At 41.4% G+C, this 7,496-nt stretch overlaps 1 long non-coding RNA gene across 1 annotated transcript in view; it reads left to right on the top strand.

Moving 5' to 3' along the window:
• Window positions 1–3,708: 3,708 nt before the first annotated feature.
• The window catches only part of LOC111875668, a 10,301-nt gene continuing 6,513 nt past the window's right edge, over window positions 3,709–7,496 (top strand). The window contains exon 1 of the long non-coding RNA XR_004512641.1: window positions 3,709–4,131. This is a non-coding gene — a long non-coding RNA (uncharacterized LOC111875668). The remainder of the gene's footprint in view (window positions 4,132–7,496) is intronic.

The following is a 7,496-nucleotide window of genomic DNA, read 5'->3' as shown; positions in this document are numbered from 1 at the left end:
CATATTTTTCAATTCGTTTTACAACTCCTTCTCATATCCTTTTCCTGGAAGGTTTAAGAACATTTAAGAAGAAACACAATGGGTGTAGAAAGTCACATTTTAAAGGTACATCAATATTATTTTTGCTAGTGGGGTGGGACTAAGCCCCTTGTACTGCGGCCACTTCTGTCCTATTGTACCAGCCCCAGATGATAGGTGAGGGTGATTGTAGAGCAATTGGTGGAATGAAGATTGGCAGGGGAAACCGAAGTACTCGGAGAAAACCTGCCCCAGCGCCACTTTGTCCACCACAAATCCCACATGACACAGACCCGGGATCGAACCCAGGCCGCCGCAGTGGGAAGCCAGAGACTAACCGCTTCAGCTATGGCGCGGTCCCAAATTACATCAGTAAGTACAAAGAAAAGCTATAGTTTTTCAGTTCGATCATGAGGAATGCATAATTTAATAGACTGCAACTTAACTTCACTCTGTAAGCAGCCAAGAGCTGACTCAGAGATGAAGCCCCAACATAAACATTGAAGACGTGTTCAATGTGCTGCCCTGTATGAGCTATCGCATAGCACAGGGGGTGGGGCGGAAACAGATGAACATGGAACAATGATGGAATGGAGATTAGATGGGGAGTGGCGAAAAACTTAGCAGAGAGCCCGGCTCCAGTACCGTTTTGTCCACCACGAATCTCACATGAACTCAGCCGGGAATAAAACTAGCCTCCGTGATGAGTATAGCTGTCCGGTTGTACCAGTCTTTATAAATGTTACGGCTAAGGAACTATACGTTGAGCACAGAATTTTCTAAATATGACAGCATCCTTTAACCCTGGTCTTTTTAAGAGGATATTCAAGGCACAGCGTGACATCAGTAAAATGAAAAAATGCGCATTAACAAATTTTGTATATTTCTTGCATTTTCATGAAACCATTGAATTGTACGTCAAACCATAATCTTACTATGAATAAATTCGATTTTAGGACTACAAACTCGAATTTGTTAATATTCGGAACATCTACCTACCTACCTACCTACCTACCTATGGCTCTACAGCCCTTTGTTGGACTTTGGCCGCATTTTCAGATTCTTAATCCTATACACAGTCGGTAGGACTCCTTGGACTTGGGATCAGCCCGTCGCAAGGCCGCTACCTGCACACAGAATAAATATACACAGACATCCATGCCTCAAGCGGAATTCGAACCCACTATCCCTGCGTTCGAGCGAGCGAAGACATTTCATGCTTTCGACCGCGTGGCCACCGTGATCAGCTTATTCGGAATATATTCTATTGAAATCCGTGGATGCGACTTGGCATAAATTTTCGAAGGGATCTGCTGTTTCCATCTTCTACCCTGAAGATGGAGGTGGCAGATTCCTCCGAAACATTTGTACCTGCCTACTGAATTATAAGGCGCCACATCCCACAAGACCTCAATCTTTTCACTCATTGCAGAGAGAACTTCAAACATAACTTGTTATTTTATGACTGTACCCAGAATTTCTATTTTTCAGTTTTCAGACTGAAGACATTCACTTGAACAGGAAGGTCAGGTATGTTAACAGTAATGATTTCGTCACTTTTCTTTTTGTATATTGGTTTTGCTACTTAACAAGTCTAGGTCGGGGCTTACCGTTACCCTTGGTCGCTCAACGGTCCAATTTCACAGCCTGAAGTTAGCATAGCTATCAGGGATTTACCGGTTTCGAAGTTATTCGAAGAAAGCCACAGATGTTCAGAAATATTCAGATGCTATTGACTGATGAGTCGCTGGAAAATTCCGCAGGCTCCTCATTAGAAATGGCTGCCAAACGACAAACGTAAGCCTGTATTTCTTCAAACTTTCCATTATATACATCTATCAAACATAAGATCTGTTATGCTGATGCTTTGGGTTCTACAGAAGCTACTCTATATACGAGTTATTTCACGGCGCTCTATCAAATTCATGAACATCGAATATCATTCTAGAATAACCATACATAACTGATGGATTAAATTTGTGTAACTTTGGGCCATTAACTTCTCTTCTAGTAATCAATACAAAATCATAATTAGCAGTAATTAACTTTGGACTGTTTTAACATAGATGTCATTATAATTTGTTGGGGCACTATGCTACAAGCCGGAAGATCTCGAATTCGACTCCCGATGAGGTATTGGATATTTTTCAATTCACATAATCCTTCCAGCTACACTTTGGTCGTGGGGTCGACTCAGCCTCTAACAGAAATGAGTATCAGGAATTTTTCTGTGATTAATGGGTGGCCTACAAGTAAGGTAGACAACCTCACCGCTATCTATGAGCCGATTGTCTAGAAAATGTGGGAGTCTCGACGCCTCACAACCCTATGGGCCTCCACGGCCTGTTACAGGGATATATTTAACTTTTCCATTTTGCCTTCTAATACAATTATTTCTCTAATTTGAATGAGGAATGTCACATAAATAGTCTGTTTCCCGGCCAAGATACGAATCAGGCTGTTTCCGAATACAAATCAGATGCGTCATTGTCCGGTCACTGACTGACGTAAAGTCCATCCACTCTAGGAGCCAAGGTGCTTCAAGCCTTGTGTAGGTAAGTCTTGTATGAATACTGTCACGTGTTAGAGACTTGACACGGGGTTTGAATTGGTAATTTGACTTACTGAACACACATAAATCGTAACTGCACGTATTTATAACTCTCTCATTAATTCGCGCACTTTCCTTTTGACTAAAACACACGCTGTCTTCTATCTCTTCACAAGTCGTTGCCTGGTAACGGTTCTTATCAATGTCTTCTGCTCGCGTCATTGCCTGCCTACTGCCACAATATGTTTGCATATCCCACCGGCTTATGGACACTGGAAGAATGTTGGATATAAAATCTAGTAATTTCTGATAATGACGTAACGGTCTACGTCACTAGGTGACGATGATGCAACTTCGTTTTTGTAGCAGGTGTAGCATACCCACACATACGAGAGTAAGTCAATAAGTAAGTTATAAATGGATACAGAACTTAAACAAATTAGAGTACTGATTTGAAAAATGCTTTTATTTTATTTGCTGTCTAAACCAGGCGTGTTGCTCTTGCATGACAACGCGCGTCCTCATACTGCCAACAAGACAAATGAGACGCTGCGAAATTTAAAATGGGAAGTCCTCAAGCATTCTCAGTATTGGCCCGACCTTGCTCCAAGCGACTTCCATTTATTCGGCTCTCTTAAACATCTTTCGGCTGAACATTTTACCGACGATGAAGCTGTAGAAAGGGAAGTCACCGCCTGGTTCCGACAGCAGCCCAAAGAATTTTATGCTGCTGGTTTTCAGGGGCTTGTGAAAAGATGGGACAAGTGCCTCAAAGTACATGGAAATTATGTTGAGAAACAAAAGCATTTTTCAAATCAGTACTCTTATTTGTTTAAGTTCTATATCCATTTATAACTAACATGCCATGAATGTTTAGGTAGGCAAAAATTATGACAAGAATAAACTTTTTCACTGCAAAATATAGACACTCTTTTATTCAAACCTCTTAATACAATATACTGGTCGTACCACGTTTATTATTATTAGCAACTTGTTTTTCATTATTTGATATTATAAACTGTTCTTGGAACACCATAAAGTTGGACAATGTCCAGGAATGCTGTAATATTAATTGCAGAAAACTATCGTCAGAACCATTTTGAATCTACCAGTGTTACTGAATTTTTCTATTTGTAAATTTGAAGAGTTATGATTGGCTGATGATGCAGGTGGGATGGCAGAAGCAAGGACAGTACAATATATGGAATGTTGTTGGACAGCATTCTCGGAAACAGATCGGTAACAAGCCACAGTAGCTGAAATCAGGATATTAAAAAAAACACGACTTCTACGGGGAATCACATAACCTACCGCCTGCGATTAACACATATGCGTAAATTCAGGACGTCAACGTAAGAACAATCGCGTATTATTTCCTTGTGAATCTGTCACGACTTCTTTCCTGCTACTAAACCATTGGCTAGTTCTCCCCTCCTCCATTAAGTAGTTCTGGTGGAAAGATGTATATATACTGGAAGGGCTATTTACCTATCAGTTTGTAACTGTCAAGTCCATTGTCAAGATCAACTGACAAGAGCAGAATTACCATGGCCAAATATTCGGTAAGTACAGTAAGAGTAAGTACACAACACAATATAGAGTTATGTCCACTTACTGGGCAACAACGCCACAGGATTTATTTGAGAAAAATATTTTTCCTTCCAAGTTCCATTGCATAATATCACCGCACCAGTTTATTACCGTCCGATGAGGTGTATGACAGCCCTGACCAGGAAACACATTTTCACATCTCGCTCGTTAAGTTCCAGGCTTCACTCGTCATTTGGATGTTATAGAGTACAGAAGCTATTTTTAGTTTATTAGCCGTGATTTGTCAACTGAACCGTTCATGTAGGACCCTGAGGTCAACAATCCTGTTCATTCTAACTGAAATAAGGAAGGATTTTGACAGCTGAACATAATGCCGAACTTCAGTAACTATAGTAACTATCAAAACGAAAAGGAGAGACGAAAAAACTGAAGGGAAGTGACAACTTGGAAGACGTAACTGTAGATGGGAAGGTAATGTTAAAATGATTCTTAATGGAGGATGGGCGGGCATGGTGTGGATTAATTAACTCAGGATAGGGACAGATGACGGGCTGTTGTGAAGATAATAACTGAAATTTCAATTCCAGAGAAGACAGGGAATTTCTTGACTTCTTTAGCTACAATTGGCTCCTCAAGATAGACTCAACTTCATGGGAATATTCAGTTAATTGGAATAAAGAAATTCCCATAGCAGAGGACATTGATCCATTATTATAACCATAATAATAAGGGCGATAACACAGACGTAGTAATGATCGATGATTTTCACTCTTAACAAAACACTGTCTGTCCAACATTCTTCCGGCAAGTTTAACTCCGTAGGAAGTGAAGGCATGGATTGCGATGAGCTGGCTAAACACTGAGTCGACTAGTAGGCTTGTGTGAAAGCGGCAATGAATTTTCAAGTTACATAAAAGTATCGAGTCTCTTGACCGACTGATTTACTAACAGATTTTTATGAACAAATGATGTATTTTGAATTTTGTAATGGCTATAGAAATCCGTGGCCTGTACTCCGCAAGCTAACTATACCGACCGAGCGACCGCCGCTTGTCGGCGAAGTTAGTGCCAACTTTAGCGGATAGAGGGTGTCACGTGGTCAACGCAACGGAACCCCATGGCCGTTAATTTCGGGTTTCTAGACCGGAGCCGCTATTCCTTCAAAGAGCTCTTTAATTATCCTGATGAGGCTGAGCAGACCCCGTTCCAGACCAACTACTTCTCAGAAAATCTTGTAGCGCCAGGAATCGAATCCGGGAGCTCTGGATCTGTAGTCAGGAACTCTGACCACTAGATCACAGAAGCGGTCATTTGTAATGGCTATACAGTATCAATATGGAGAATTACTGTGAATGGCGGTCAAATTGACATCCTCAGTTAAATAAAGCAGACTACTGAAAATTCATGACCGATAAGGTTGTAAGCTTCCGACTGCGACACCTGTATTGTAACCCTTCTTGCGCTGAAGGGTTGTTAGCTATGTACTGAACCATCATCGTGAAAGATCTCCGTCCGGAAGTGTTTATTCAATATAAAGGGTATCGGTCATTTTAAGCAAAAATTGTATATGTACATGTGTCCTATTCCGAACGGTTTCTGAAGGAGACTTATTTCACTCTACCGTTCCAAAACTGTTGATAAGAAAGAGATATTACGTATTGTTTCTAATACCGGTATTTATTGTTCAAGTGATAAAGTTGGTACAGTTTACCTAGTATAAGACAGTTTCGAAAATTCCACCTTCAACATCGATGCACTTTGCAAATCATGTGAGTACAGCATATAGCATATCATATTATTCGGCATTTGTGAAACTGTGCGCCATTTTTCATAACACTCCTACAATGTCACTATCAACAGTCACAACGGCCAACTGACGCTTCACACCGATTCGCAAGTGAAATGGAAGGACAATATTGAGCGCCAAATACAAACTACTGTGCAGTGAAATAGCACTATCCCGGAAAGGTTTCGGAATAGGACACATGCACATACGCGTATACACTTTATGCTTGGGGGCACGCGGTAGCGTAGTTGGTTGAGGCACTATGCTACAAGCCGGAAGGTCGCGGGTAAATGTCCCGTTGAGGTCACTGGATTTTTCACTTGACCTAATCCTTCCAGCCGCACTATGACTCTGGGGTCGACACAGCCTCTAACAGAAATAAGCACCAGGAATATTCTTGGGGGTAAAGGGTGGCCAGCCCGTAAGTCTGACAATCTTGCCGCCATCTATGAGCCGATTGTCTAGAAAATGTGGGAACCTCAACATCTCACAATCCTATTGGCCTCCAATGCCTGTTACAGGGATACCTTTACTTTTTTTTTTACAATTTCTGCTCAGAATGACCGATATTATGACCTCCCACAATATTGATCTTTCCTCCTGGGACGCCCTGTATTCCCTACGCTTAACATGATGAAGTGGCCAGTTTGGAATATTGCATGGCGAGATATCAAGTGTTTTATGCAGCTTGAGGATTTGGAATCTCTCAGTATAGGGCCTAGGGGCGGACCCTTGTGAACGTCGTGATAAATCTTCGAATTCCACAAAAGGCCGGGCATTTTCTTTACCGCTTGCGAGATGATTAGCTTCTCAAGAAGGAATCTATTTCATGGAGCTATTTACAAGATAAATACTACTGTTAGAATACGGAAGTGAGATATGGACTCAAACTGCAGGACATGAGTATTACATATAGATCTTTGTCAGGAAAGCCTTTTGAAAATCTACAGCTTAGAGGACCCAGAAGGAGATGGGACAATGATATTAAAAAAATGATGTTACAGAAGCTCCCTTCAAATTTAACCAAACTAATTTCAGAGGGTCTGTATTCGAAAACAGAGATCACCAGAAGATATTATGTTATTATGGAGATGAGTCCTTCTTGGGGAGAAGCCAAATTTGCAGCTACTCAAAAACTTCCCAGAATTATATGGAAACCGAAGGTTTATTACCATGTTCACAAGAGCCCTCCACGGGTCCATATCCGGAGCCAGATCAATCCAATCAATACCATCCCATTCTATCTTTCTAACAACAATTTTAATATTGTCCGCCCACCTACGCCTTGGTCTTCCCAGTGGTCTCTTTCCTTCTGGCTTTGCCACCAATATCCTACATGCATTCCTCTTCTCCCCCATTCGTGCTACATGTCCTGCCCACCTCATCCTCCTTGACTTGATCGTTCTAATTATACTTGGAGAAGAGTACAAGTTATGAAGTTCCTCATTATGCAGTTTTCTGCAACCTCCTGTAAAGCGGCAAGGGCATGAAGCTGACCACTCAGCTCCAGNTCTCCAACCTCCTGTCACTTCATCTCTCTTCAGTCCAAATATCCTCTTCAATATCCTGTTCTCAAACCTGTTCAAACTG

The sequence above is a fragment of the Cryptotermes secundus genome, unplaced genomic scaffold, assembly GCF_002891405.2.
Source record: "Cryptotermes secundus unplaced genomic scaffold, Csec_1.0 scaffold342, whole genome shotgun sequence".
Lineage (NCBI taxonomy): Eukaryota > Metazoa > Arthropoda > Insecta > Blattodea > Kalotermitidae > Cryptotermes > Cryptotermes secundus.
The sequence above is the reverse complement of the archived record's forward strand: the minus strand, read 5'-3'. Positions and strand labels throughout refer to the sequence as shown.